Source organism: Cyanistes caeruleus, chromosome Z (genome assembly GCF_971803275.1).
Source record: "Cyanistes caeruleus chromosome Z, bCyaCae1.hap1.1, whole genome shotgun sequence".
NCBI classification, from domain to species: domain Eukaryota; kingdom Metazoa; phylum Chordata; class Aves; order Passeriformes; family Paridae; genus Cyanistes; species Cyanistes caeruleus.
In genome coordinates this window covers 2,349,182-2,363,411 of record NC_141732.1, presented here as the reverse complement: position 1 = coordinate 2,363,411, position 14,230 = coordinate 2,349,182, and the positions used below count along the sequence as shown (strand labels likewise).

Genomic DNA, 14,230 nt, shown 5'->3' with positions numbered 1-14,230 from the left:
TTATGTTCATCTCTCCTGGTGTCTCAGAAGAATAAAGAGATTTGGATAATCTAACTTGTGCAAAGTAATAGTGGTTTCTGGTTAGTCCTGAAACCAGAATAAATTCAAGCAGTTCATTTTTTTCAGTGTGAAGATGCTATCATTTTTTAAACAGTATTGTTTATGCCCAGAAACACATCAGAATATACTGCAAAAAATGACAACTACAGGAGAAATTTAATTTAAAGACTGGTAGAAAGCATGCAGTGTGAATATAATATATATATATATATATATATATAAATTTAACCAAAAAAAAAGAGAGAAAGATTATCAGGGACATTTTTGTTTAACAACACAAAGGAAACAAGGTGTCACCCAGACACAATATGTTCTAAAATCTGTTAAAAAGTTTCAAGTGTGGGAAGTTAAATCTCATAAACAGCATTTTCTAATCAGAACAACCTGATCAGGTGCTTGTTTTGTCAGAAATTTATTTCCTTTCACTTAAGATTACAATTTTCAGACTGTCAAGAAGGAATTACAATATTTAAGTGAATAAAGGGATGTCTGCATGACAACCTGCTGTTCACTTGTTGATGTGGAAATAAAACAAACATTTTCCTTCACCCCATTAAGAAGCACTAAATACTGGAGTGAGTGAGTGTGAAGAACAAATTACCTCAGTGCCAGAATTATGCATTGAGGAAAATACTCAGGGTGCTCCTCTTGTTGAACTTGGTCATTTAATACATATTTAATACAATAAGGCAAAGGTAATGTAATAATTAAATTTAAGTATCTATAGGGGAAATGGGAGAAATGACAGAAAAAAAAAATATTAAAAATCCCTGTCCAAGTGCAGTACTCTGAAAAGCTCCTTTTAGGTGTTCCATGCTTGGAAGGTGCAATATTTAATATCAGAAATACTTTTATAAATGTAGCTGATGTCACAGGAGGTTCCTTAGCTTGCTTTCATGACCTGTGTTAGAAATGAGAAGTGTCCTCACTCTTCCCATGCTGGTCTGGTCCTCTCTGTGTTGAAATAAAGCCAGGTTTTCTGGAAAAGCTCTGCTCAGTCATGTCCTACATTATTCCCTGAGCTCCACAGGTAAATTTTCCTTGGTCACCCTGAATCTCCTTCCATTTTGGAGATTCCACCTGTCGGAGTTCCAAGAGTCACAAGCTAGAAATGGCATTGACAATTTTTTTTTTTTTCATTTATTTTTTAGTTTTTGTTTGTAAATAGGATCTCCTACTTTAACTAGAAGAAAACTGTGAGCTTTTAATGGTGCCAGAACTTATCAAGAGTCTGTAAACTTTCTGTCACTAGGGTTTTTTTGTTTAAACAGAGGTTAGACGGTATTTCTAAAAAAAATTTTCTGGTTTATGACAGGTATCCCAATTTTAGTTTTTGTCTCTTTAACTGAAGCGTCCTCCAAGTTCAATCAAAACACTGAAACTTAATAGAGGAAGTTCAGCCTTCATTTCTAAGATAGTTTGGACAGATTTCTGCAGGCCACTTCACTTTATTGATGTTTTTTCCATTTTCTACCATAATTGACCTTTCTTGTCCTGATTGAAGAAAAGCATCTTAAGCTGATACAGATAAAAGGTTATGACTATTAAAAAAAAAAAAAAAAAGAAAAGAAGGTTGACTATCTCAGCCCAGCAAGTCTTAAGGAAAAAAAAAAGAAGCCTGACTGTAGAACAGTTTCTTTCTGTTCATTTCACTCTAATAATGCAGGAAGGAAGACAGGGATCAAAGTGTCAGATACGGGATTCTCTCGTTCACCTTCTGATCCTCCTCTTCAAAGCCTGAGCCCTCACAGAAGCAGCAATATCTTGGCAGTGAGTGCAGCAGGGAAAGAGGTTTAACACTGCTTAAACCATTTCCTCCAGGGATTGAATTAGGTGCTCTGTCTGCTAAACTGCCCTATCAGCCCAGATACACGAGCAGATCCTGCTCCATTTCTCTCTGTGATGCTGCCAGCTCGCTGATAGAGATGTGCTGCATGCTCCAGTATTTCCCACAGGAAAATAAAGCCTCTTTTCCAAGCCAGGAGTGGGCAAGCACTGTGTATTTCAGTTTTCTGCAGGTGAGAGAGGTTTGTCTTTAACAGGCTGATTTTGTTCATCTTCTCTACTCATCTTCTGTGCAGTCACATTGTCAGGTTTTCTGGTAATGAGTAGGTAGCTATTTTCCTCACATTTGAGATAAGAATTAAAAAAAATAGAAAAGGAAATCCAGGTTAGAATCATAAATACCAAGAATTGTAATCTCAGTGTTGTCACTCAGTAATGTTCACTGTTCATAAATGGCCAGTGAGAGTAACTCACAAAAAGTGGTACAAAAAATGGTGAAGGCAGACAGGAAAAAACTTTAAACATTCAAATTATTCTTGGCACCACCCAAAATCAATCACATAATGGTTTGGTTTGGAAGGGACCTTAAAGATCATCTTGTTCCATCCCCTGCTGTGGGCATTGACACCTTCCACTATAAATACTGTAAATATCTATAAATACTCTTCTGCTCAATAAATCAAAAGATGTTAATAAAGAAACAAAACTGAATTGAGACTGACTTGGTCAATCCAACCTGCTTTTGATGCTGTGAATAGAGACATTTGGCAAAACTAAGAGAATTCCTCTGAAGAATTCACTATGGATAGGAAAAAATCGACATTCCTGATTCATAATGATTAGTCTAGAGAAAAAAGGGTTTATTTTTTAACCACTGATAAATATATTTATAAAAAGACTTGAAATTAATCAGCACAGATTCTGGATGGCCCTAATTTAAAAAAAAAAAAAAGCAATTTCTATGTGGAGGAAGGAACGTTGACCTTGAGTTTTTACTAAAGCCCATCACATTTAATATTCCTGCTGCACCAATGTCTCAGTGTAAAAACACAAATTTGTTTTTCCTCCTAATTTTCTAAGCCTTTAGCTTTATTGATATGTATCAGGGCAAAAATCTACCTGGCATGCTACCTGATATTAGCATTATCCCAGGACACAAGATCAAGACCTTGGGCGCACACCCTTGCCAACAAACAGAATGTTCATAAAATATTATTACATTGTCCTGTCAAGGCACCTGAAATTCTATTATTGACTCACCTGAAGTTAAATATTCATCTAATCAACATTTATTTAAGTTTTATTGGGCTGAAGATGGACAATCAGAAACTTGTGTCTTGAGAGGAGGCACAGCTGAGAGAGGACCACATCCCTTCTCTGGGATGGTCCTGCTGGAGCAGAGGTGGGACCACATAATTCACTGGGGGCTCTTTCAACCTGACCTACTCTGGGATTCTTTCTTTAAATTCTTCAATTTTTTTTTTATTTTTTTAAAAAATTTTTAGCAGAAAACTAACACACAAACCCAATTACTAAAACAATTCCTGTGAAATTCTCCAGCCTCAGTTGGTGTGATGATGAGAACATCAGCACCACAAAAGCACACAGACATTTTTTTCAGTAGTTGTTATTCTATTCTGTATTCTATTCACCCTATGCTGCTCCCTGGGAGGGTCACAGGAAGAGTTTTATTGTTGTAGAGTTCCCCATAAATTCTTTCACTAAGTGGTGCCAAAAATTTAAAATTTAAAACCTGAAGAACATTATTGACGTTATGCTGAAGCTGACAACTATTTAGCTGTTTACTTATATTTAAATTCTGACAGACCAAACACAAAAAAACCCAACAAACCCAGGCACTCAAGTTTTCCATTCTTTGGTAGCTGCAGTGTAGGAGAACAGAAAAAAAAAAAAAAACTTCATCCACTGAGGAACCAAAATCAGCTAAAGAGATGTGGGGCAAGTTCAGGACAGAAAGAAAAGAAAGCACTTCACAGAGAATAACAGAAGTTGTTCTAAATATATGAGTTACAAGTACAAACTCATTAGTGTTGTTTAAAATAAATCTCCTTGGGAAGCAACTGCAGTCCTATACATACATTTTCTGTAATGAGAAATGGGAAGTATGCTATATTTTGCATTTTTCACTTGATCTTTCTTGATAAATACTAAGGAAACTTTGCTTTTTTAGCCGAGTGCCTTTACATGCTGCAAACAGGCTAAAACTATTTCTCCGACAACCCTAATACTTTTAAAAAGAAATAAAATCCCCAAAAAAATTTTTTAAAAGAAAAAAAAGAATTTAAAAAATAAGACAGCCACAGCCAATTCTCCTCATCCTTAAAACTCCATCTACCAACATTGCAATCAGGACCAGCTGCTTGGTCAGTGATGCTGGATTCCAAGAAAACACTGGAATTTCTACAAGGTCAGAAATAAAGTCTACAATATTTATATTATTTATATGTATATGTATATGTATATGTATATTTATATTTATATTTATATATATATATATATATATATATATATATATATATATATATATATATACCAATATGGGGCATGACATCTTCTTTTGACAGGTTCTTATGTTAAGGAAATCGACATTTGTGTCCTGACTGGCTTTCCACAGAAACAGAAAAGAGGCAAAAAATAAAAAAGAAACCCCAAAAGATAAAACCAAGCATACCAGAAATCAAGGATTAGAGGGGATTTAAAGAAATAAGAGGTAATTGTTTGTAATGTGTTAAATGTGCTAAATTGTTAACATTTTCAATAATTTGACAGATGCTTTATCTAATAAAACACTGGAGCCACAAACATTTTGAGTGACAATTTATTTAATTTTATTTAAAATTCTGCTTCACTTTAATAAATTCCTCCCAAACTGGCATTTTTACATGCCATTAAGATTTATGCAGGAGAAACTCTGCACACCGTAAACTTCAGTGTTATTTTAGTTATAGAACAGATTGTTCTTGTAGTTGGAAAAAGCATAATATTTCAAACAGCCAAGATGAAACATTTAAAGATCTGTTCATTTGTCGTGGGCATACACATAGAGCCTGCAGAATCATAGCCAGTTTGAAATAATTATTTTTAATTGAAAGCATAAATCAATTCTTTTCAAGCATTGAAACAGTGTCCTTTTTACTATTCAAGAAGGGCTGGTGTATAATTAGATGAAACTTGGGTTCATAGATAAATATAGGCTTTGTTGATTGCACATGGCATTTCAGAGTAAAGCAGCTGCAGAATTACTGAGGGAATCAAGATTTAAACAAATTCTCTGGCATCTTTTATCAGAGTTTTACTTACTGTCACAGAAATTGATCTATTAGCCCTGTAGTGAAAAATAAAGCAAGAAATATTACACATCCAGGTTGGTTTTGCAGTAGATGATCCTCACCTCAAGAATACTTGGAATTCTTAGAACCTTCAGGTTATTCCTAAGTAAAACAGTATTGCCCATTACACTTGCCCAGATGTTGTGTTATCACAAAGATTAATTTCTTTGACAAATCTGCACCAATTCACCATTTCTTACCATTTCTGTGCAGAAACTATAGATATAAAACCTGCAAATATCCTCCTGTCTTTTTAATATGAAGATTAAGGTACTGTTTGAATATAGAACTTCTATAGTTTCTTAAAATCTGCAGTTTCAGTGATAATCTTATAAACCTGCATGCATATTTTGTTCAGATTAGTGTGGTTTCACATAAAAAAATTTTTAAACTATCTGAACACACCATTCAGCACCCTCTCTTTGAGAAGCATTTGTTGTTTCATTAATTACTTCCTTTGTAAAGAGACAGACTTGCACATTTCCACTCGTAACACAATGGAATTGTCTCCCAGAGGAGAAAAGTCATTAAAAGATTCACGGAGAATACTGAACCACAGAATATCATGAGCTGGAATGGACCCACAGGGATCATCCAATCCGGCCTCTAGGCCCTGCACAGACAATTCCAGACTGTGCATGCCTGGGAGAACTTTAAAAAGGATCCTGGAGCTCTGGAAGCCTCAGGGCCGTGCCCATTCCCTGGGGATCCTGGGCACAGCCAGAACCCTCTGAGGGAAGAACCTTGCTCTAAAATCCAACCTAAACCTGCCCTGACACAACTTTAGGCCATTCCCTCGGGTTCTGTCCCAGCTCACCAGAGCCCAGGGATCAAGAGCTGCCCCTCTCTTTCCCCTCAGGACCAAATGACCTCAGCCAGATAAATATTTTCTCAAATGTAGCTTCCTCTGGGTAATTATTTAGGGGACAAAAAAAAAAAAAAAAGGTGAGAAAATGTATAGATATTTGTATAGATTGTGTGACTGTGCATTTTCATAGTTCAGTAAAGATGGTCTTAATGCTTCTTTTCACAGGCCATGCCTTGGCATTAACATACACCTCAAGATGTATTAGGTTGTGGATGGACAGATGTCAGCTGCCTTGAGTTCTAGTTGGTAAGAGAATTTATCCACTGTTATTTTATCTTTATGTTTCAGCTTTTCTTTACCTATCTACACTTGTGTGGTTCAGCACAAGGTGTGTCTGAAAATAATGAAATCTAGTGAAATACAGGCATAAGGTGATGGCAGGTGCATTAAATTAAAAAAATAAGGGATGGACTGATGCCAGATGACGAGGTAATAAATAGTTCTTCTGTGGTCAAATACTGCTCAGGGAAGCATAGAATTATATGTTTCTACAGAAAGGCCTGTGTTGGAAGGGATGTTAAAGATTCAACCCCAGCCATGGCAGGGCCAGCTCGCAGTGTCCCAGGAGCTGCCAGCCCCAATGTCCAGCCTGGCCTTGGGCACTGCCAGGGATCCAGGGGCAGCCCCAGCTGCTCTGGGCACCCTGTGCCAGGGCCTGCCCACCCTGCCAGGGAACAATTGCTGCCCAAGATCCCATCCAGCCCTGCCCTCTGCCACTGGCAGCCATTCCCTGGCTCCTGGCCCCGCAGCCCTTGGCAATTGTCTCTCTGCACCTTTCCTGCGGCTCCTTCGGGCCCTGCGAGGCCACAGGGAGCTGAGGCCAAAGCTTCTCCTGTCCGGGCTGAGCAATGGCAGCTGTGGCAGCCTTTCCTGGCAGCAGAGCTGCTCCGTCCCTCTGCTCATCCTGGAGCCTCCTCTGGGCCGGCTCCAGCAGCCCCAGCTGCTCCCTGTGCTGGGCCCGGGCTGGGGCAGCTCTGCAGGTGGGGTCTCAGCTGAGGGGCAGAGGGGCACAATCCCCCCTGCCCTGCTGCCCACGCTGGGGCCCAGCCCAGCACAGCCCTCGGGGCTCCCATCCCTCAGCAGCAGCAGCTCTGCAGGTGGATAAAACAATTGTCACGAACAACAAACACTGAGCAAACAGAAAACACATCAAGAAGAACAAATTTGGTTGGAAAGAAGAACAGAAAACCAGTGAGGAAAGAGCAAGGTGCGGTCTGTGGCAACAAATACACAAAAAATTACCTGAAGCAGTGAGGAGGGAAGGAAGGACCATCAGCACAAAGCAATTTTGGCGACAACCTCAGAACAGCGGCAATGCACCACACTCCCAAAAATCCTTTGCCTTACACCAGTCACCTCATAGGGGAAACAAAGCATCAAAAAACTGTGAGGGTAGAAAATAGTAAATGTGGGCATGATAATCCTAGTTGTACATAATATGGAGCATCAACATCATCATCATTGTGATAGTAATAAGTTAATATGCTTCTTAATCTAACCAAAATCTTAACAGTAAAATCTTGACTTCTTTTAATGCACTTTGCCCCTCCACCCATAATCAAGCAATTGTAGGCAACAAAAGCATAACATTTGTAAAACAGTTTGGACAGATCTTTTTTTTGAAATTTCGTCTGGTTAGATAGACATCCAATTTATGTTGTTTCATGAAACTTTTTCAATGAACGTTTTATGCAAATATGCTGCTGTAAAGAGTATTTTAACTTTAAATTCTGCAAGTATATGTCAAATATGTTCTGATAATGCTCTGAAAGCACAAACCCGAAGATTCAATCATAGACCTTTAATTTAAAAATATTAAAGTTAAGTATGCACATATTTAATTAGTTACAGATTTGGAGGTTTTTTTTCCCCATGAACAGCTTTGTCTAGAGCACTAAAGAGAGGTGATTCAAATGCACACTCTGGTTTTTTTCTAGACAGAAGAGTGAATAGTCTCAGGAGGATAACATTAGCATTTATATTATGCACGTACCTGTTAGGCTTCTTATCTATTATTTGCAAACACAGAGAGAGGCAGCAAATGAAAGGAAAACAGAGGTGAGTCAATTAATAACAACTAGAGATGATTTCTTGTGGTCTCTCAGTCAGTTTTATGAGGAGCAGGTCTGCTGACCAAAGTGATACCTGATTTCTACAGGGAGGAATTCAGTTTTGGGGAAGAGAAGACACACGTCTTGCAAATTTGTCTCACTTTAGGAGGAAATCATGGATTCACAGATTTCACAGAATATTCTGCATTGGAAACAAAAGCAATTCAAGTTCTAGGAAGTAAGTGGTGAAAAACTAACTTTCAAGCAATCAGCAAAACACTGTAATTTTGCTTTTACCAGCTTAGCTAATGGCAGAAGATGGACTTTTTTTTCTGATCAGGTTCAGCTTTTCTTATAATCTAAGTTAATTTAGTTCCCTTTGCCAGTGGAGGGAGCTTTTCATGGAGCCCTCTCTGCTGCCTCAGAAGACATTCTTCCTATGAGTAATGAAAAAAAAAAAATTGTATCCAAGTTGAAAAGATATTACCCAGGTTTTGTTTTCTTCATGGTAAGATACTAAAATGCCTCACTAGTAATCAATCAATCCATTTTCAATTGTGAAGAACAGCACGAGTCTGTTCTTTCAGAGTCTGAAGGAGGATAATGTGTTTCATGAGGTCTTTTCCAAGAACCTCAGTGATCCTGTCATTTAAATAAATGCAGCAGCTCTTGTCAGACAGCTGTAGACACTTTAATACAGCTTAGTTATCATACTTGGAACATTTAGAAGAATTAAACTCCCACATAAAAAGAAAAAAAAACAAAGCCAAAACAAAATAAATCAACCCAAGCCCCTGAAAACTAACAAACAAAAAATCACCAACCAATAACAAATCCCCCTCCAAAAACACTCTAGAGGACCCCACTTTTAAAGATTTTTGTGGGTTTTTTGCTTAACAAAGTTTTGCTGGATTTTTTCCTAAATGACATCCCTGTTCAATTGAGTATGTTCTGATTTTGTAATTTTAACATACATTTTAATTGTAGTTGGTGCTTAACCTGTCCCATTAATAATTTGCATCTAATTGCAACTACCATGAGCTATTCTATTATTTGCAATAAGTGGGGTGGAGGGGGGCGGGGCTGGGTTGTTAACTTGTAAATTTAATTTTTTAGAGTGGAAAAAACACAGAATCCATTCTTGTGTCTATATGTAGAGCTGTGTAATTGTATTTTTGGTTGGATATTTTTTCTTTTCTGGTGATATTTATCCTTGTTTGAAAGCAGGTTCTATTTGAAAGTCCAACAAAATACCCAGTGCCTTTCCACCACTGTTTTCTTATAACATGGAAGAACCACGAGCTGCATTCCATAAATTCTTTGGGGCAATTTTGCCTCTTACAGTAGAGTTTTTTCCCAAAGAGTTCAGAACACACACTTAAAATTCTAAGGGGGAAAAAAAAAAAATTAAAGAGGGAATAGCATTTTTCTTAATTTTTTAACTACCCTTTTTAAAAACTAGTTCCAAAAAGTTTAAAATATGTAAATATATTTATTTGTTTTTAATTCTATTATAATTTTTATATAGGGGAAATCATACGCTGATCTCCATGCCACGTGTCTAATTTTCTAATAAAGTTTAAATTTCTAATAAATTTAAAGTTTAATTTTCTAATAAAGTAGCTTTTGGGAGGATTGATTGGAACTATTTTGGACTTTGCTGTTATTATTTTTTTTTTGGTCCATGGGCATCTACAAATCTTCTCTGCTCCCCTCCATGTAGTAGTCAGAGACAAGTCCAACTTTCTGAAGGAGAGCAGGGTTCCAGGATTCTTTCAACAGATCCACCTATAACCCAATGCTTTCCTTTCCCCAAAAAAGTGTTTCTTTAAAAAAGAATGTGTTAATTTCAGAACAATAATTTCAGTTTAATTGCATTCTGTTATCTCTTTTTGTCCTAAACAGACCCCATAATTTCCAGACAGCAGAAATAACTGCTTGATGGAAGTGATAAACTCTCTGCCATATGAACAGGCAAATTTCATGGTACAGAAATGGTACAGAAAATGTGTAAAGAAACTGTGCATTGAAATAATGATTTCTTCTTTCCCTGGCCAAAATAAAGATGCTTTTTCTATGTAAAAAATACATCTCATGTAATAAGTTTTTATAACATTAAAAGCAAGCAAAGAATATAAATAAATTTACTCTGTCATTTCAGGAAAAGGTCTTGAACCAAGTTCTTACCTGCTCTATAACTCTCCGAAGAGGTTTTGGCTGTACTCTGGAGTCATTGATGTTGGAGCTGTTCTACTGCACACAAAAAGCAGCCATCAGGACTAGAGAAGCAATCCTTCCAGTCTGATCTATTCCTGGTAAAACTCCTTGGGATAACTTTGCCTCTGTGGATAATGCAGGAGAGTTTTGAGAGGTGTGAACATGAGCATCTTGCAGCAGGACACGAAACAGTTGAAAAGGAACTCGTAAGGACAAGGGAAAACTGGATTTTGACACTCAGCAGAGGGAAAAGGAATCAAAACTTCACTGTACAGGCTACATCTGCTTATTTGTAGTTTAAAGTGTAGCACCTTTTTTATTTAGTACCTTTTTTTTTTTTGCTCCTTTCCTCTTTTCATTTCAAAGCAGCGCCTTTGAGAGTGAGTGTAGCAAAGAGATTGCTAAAGAGAACTGCTCTGAGCACAAGTCTTGGAGTTGATTAGAAGAAACCTGGAGAGATTTCTGAGATGTTAAAACATACAGATGAAAACTGGTGTATTACACACAGGACACAGGAGAAGGCTGAACTAACAAGGCAGAGCAGAAAAGTGAGAATTTTCTCAGACGTCCTCCCAGCCGCAGAACTTTTCTGTTTTTCTAGAGAAGATTTTTTACCATTTCTCTTTTTCTTTAATTGCATCCTCCTATTCAAAAAAAAAGTAAGTTTTTCTAAAACCCACACTCAGGCATTGAAAGCCCTTACAAGCCCTTGAAAGCAGTTTCAGGTTCAATATTTTAAATGTGGGAGATTTTGTGGGGTTTTGGCGCTGGTGTTCTGGCTTTAGGTAGGTTTATTTTTTTGCTTATTTTCCTGGGGTTTTTGTTGGGCTAATTTTGTTAATTGTTTTATTAAACTAGCTTTGTGGGATAGATTAGTGAGCAGTTTTTTCCCAAAGCCCTGATCATGTCATAAGGTCAAGTACTGGGGTTTTCGTGATCAGGGCCACTGCCGAAGGTGCTGGAAAAGTGGAACTCAGTATTTGCTGCGGACACACTTAAATCTATTTAAAATTAATTAAATGAAATAAAAACATATGTAAGTTTTATCAGATTGCAAGCATTTTACAATAAAATCATAGGGAAAAAACCTACAAGCACCTAGGTTTTGGTTTTTTTCACTGCCCACATTACAGCTGCTGACAGCAGGGCATCCCATGACTTTATTGCACATAAAATGGCTGTAGTCTTCTTTCTAGCAAAAAAAAATAAATTCATTTCTAGTTTGTGATAAAAAATTAACTTTAACTAAGGTTCCTCTGACTACAACAGGTATCAGAGTACCTCAGACATGGAGGACTCACATTATTACTACCAGAAATTAAATGATCAGCATTAAAGGCAACGTAGTTCTATTCATCTGCAGCTCACCATAATCAAAGCAGTCTAATTCCACTTGCAGAGGAAGAGTTCTCACTCCCAGAAACACTTCTGTTAAATGCCAATAAATTAATTTTGAGATTCTTAAGATTTTTTGAGATATGAAACAGACAGAGTTGGATTGAATATCAGAGTGATTAAGTCTTTAATTTATTTTACTCCTGTTCAATCATGCTTAAAAATATATACACTTCTTCCATTATAGCAGCTAGGGAGTATGTGAGACTATTTCTACATATATCAATTCTAATTACCTCTGAGCAATTAATAAAGATAATCTATCATAGCTCAGAGCAATCTGCTTTTAGGCGCACTTTGTAAAATGAGTGCCATGAATATTTAGATCATGTTCACTTTAATCAGAAGAAAATAACAATGACAAATAATGATAATTTTTCAAAAAGAGAGCCTTTATTATTCAGAGGCTGATTCAGAAAACCAAAGCCCAAAACCAACAGAAATATCCTTCAGGAATAAGTGAATTTCATGGCCTTGCAATGTTCCAACTTAGTGACAAGAAATCAAGTGTGGCACTTTTGCAAAATACAAGGGAAAGGGTTATTTTATACTACTGTTCTGCAGCTCTCATAAAAATGATTTGGGGAAAATTCTGTGTATTTAAGTAGTAGAACTACCTCCCTCTATCTGCTACTTTGGTGATCTCTGCTCTACAATCCAGGGGAAAGAGGAAGATGAATCACTTGCATGTTCTAAATGAATTTATTTCTCCAGCCCTTTTAAAAAAATTTAACAGAATTGCACTGCTTGAACTTTTACTCTATAGCCCAACCTAATATCTTCTCTCTGTTAGCACTAAAAGGACAACAATAAAATAAATATTTCACTACTAATCTAATATTGAGATGACTCAATTGATGTGGCCAATACAGCTGTACGCGTAATATTCAATAAATAAAAATTCTCATCGGAAGATGTAGAATAATGTAGAAAAAATGGCAAGGGAAAGGTTAGAAATGTGAAGCCAAGTGGATGGTCACTTTCAGGACTTTCTCTTCACCAGTTAGGGTGGGTTTTTTGCCTCATATTTGACATGCTCACTCCTCCATGCCACACACCTTTGAATTACCGAATTTTAAACAGAAGGGACAAACTTAGGTCACCTCACTTTCCTTCAAGTCCACAGGTGGAATCCATGCAGACTCCACTTGGTTTAGGCACAGAAGGTGTTTTTGTTTCTGTTGAAGTTCCCCAGGGAATCTAAAACTCTGCTAAAGGACACGCTCAGTTTGGCAAGCTTAGTTTTTCTGGGAAACTAAATATTCACAACTCAAGCTCTTTCCTCACATCATAGTTAAGTGAAGCTGGAAGTCTTGGAACACCTTGAATCCAACAGGAAGGACCAAATTCCTCAACAAGAGCACTTGAAACTCTTTTCTGAAACTGATTCAATTCAGCATCATTCGGATTTAGCACTTTTCCAAGTTTTATTATATAAAGTCAACTCACTTAAAAACTGTGGAATTAGATGACATTTACCATACACCTAAATTCAAGTGACAGTTCATGTCATACTTTCAATTCTTATTTAATTTAACCTTGAAAATCAAAGTTTTTGTGATTTTATAACATATCCACTAAAATATAGTTATATGTATGAGTAAATATCTTTTAATAGCTGAATTATCTCAAGTACTAGTCCTTAAAATACTTTGATAAAGATGTATTATTTAAATAAAAATCTATTATGAATGGAGTTTTCTTATTTGACGTTAATTCAAGTGTATTAGATTTGGTGTTTCTCCTTATTAAGCTCATCACTACTTATTCAATAATTTATTGGTATTTAACAAGTAAAAATAGTGTGCTAATCTAATCTAAAACTCTGATTATAAACTGAGCTGTAGCAACACACATCAGGGCAGTACCCTCTGCTCTGTTAACAAAGCTTTATTTAGGCTCCAAATATTATTTCAGTTGGGCTGTGTAATATCCCTGTTCTACTTTCTAATGCAATATGCTAAAAAAATGGTGGCTAACACCTTTACAAAATTGAAGCACAGCAATTTTTCAGGCAGTTGTTGCATAATGAAATACTTTTTAATGAGAAAGTTATTCCTTCCTCTCTTTTCATCCTTTCTCTCCCTATGTGCTGCCTATTTAACTTTTAATGTAATAATTATTCTGTAAAAAACTGCCATGTATTGCTTTGTCAAATCTTCCAAGCTGCCAAAGTCTGGTCATCATGGAATTAGTAAAAAGAAAATAATTTGGTTTCAGTAGTTATCTTTAAAATATATTTTGTTGTCTTTTTCGTCTTACTCAGATGAGGGTAATGGTTATTTTCCACAATAGATAATAAACATTTCCTCAGAGCCCTTTCAAATATTAGTTACAATATGTAGATATTGTCAAAATTTGTCAGTGACAGAGTTTTCCACAGGCCAGGACCAAGTCTGAGGTCAGAGAATGTTGCTCAGGGTGTGACCCAGTTGAATTTTGGAAAACTCCAAGCATGGAGGTGATGCAGTCTTCTGGATGACCTCTTCCAGCTCCTCAAGGTG

The 14,230-nt window shown here is 36.7% G+C and overlaps 1 long non-coding RNA gene across 1 annotated transcript; it reads left to right on the top strand.

Moving 5' to 3' along the window:
• The first annotated feature begins 7,140 nt into the window (after nucleotides 1–7,140).
• LOC147647980 (uncharacterized) lies at nucleotides 7,141–14,049 on the top strand. The gene is made up of 4 exons (XR_015280534.1): nucleotides 7,141–7,270; nucleotides 8,001–8,121; nucleotides 8,222–8,352; nucleotides 10,276–14,049. It is a non-coding gene; the product is annotated as an uncharacterized LOC147647980 (long non-coding RNA).
• The last annotated feature ends 181 nt before the right edge of the window (nucleotides 14,050–14,230 follow it).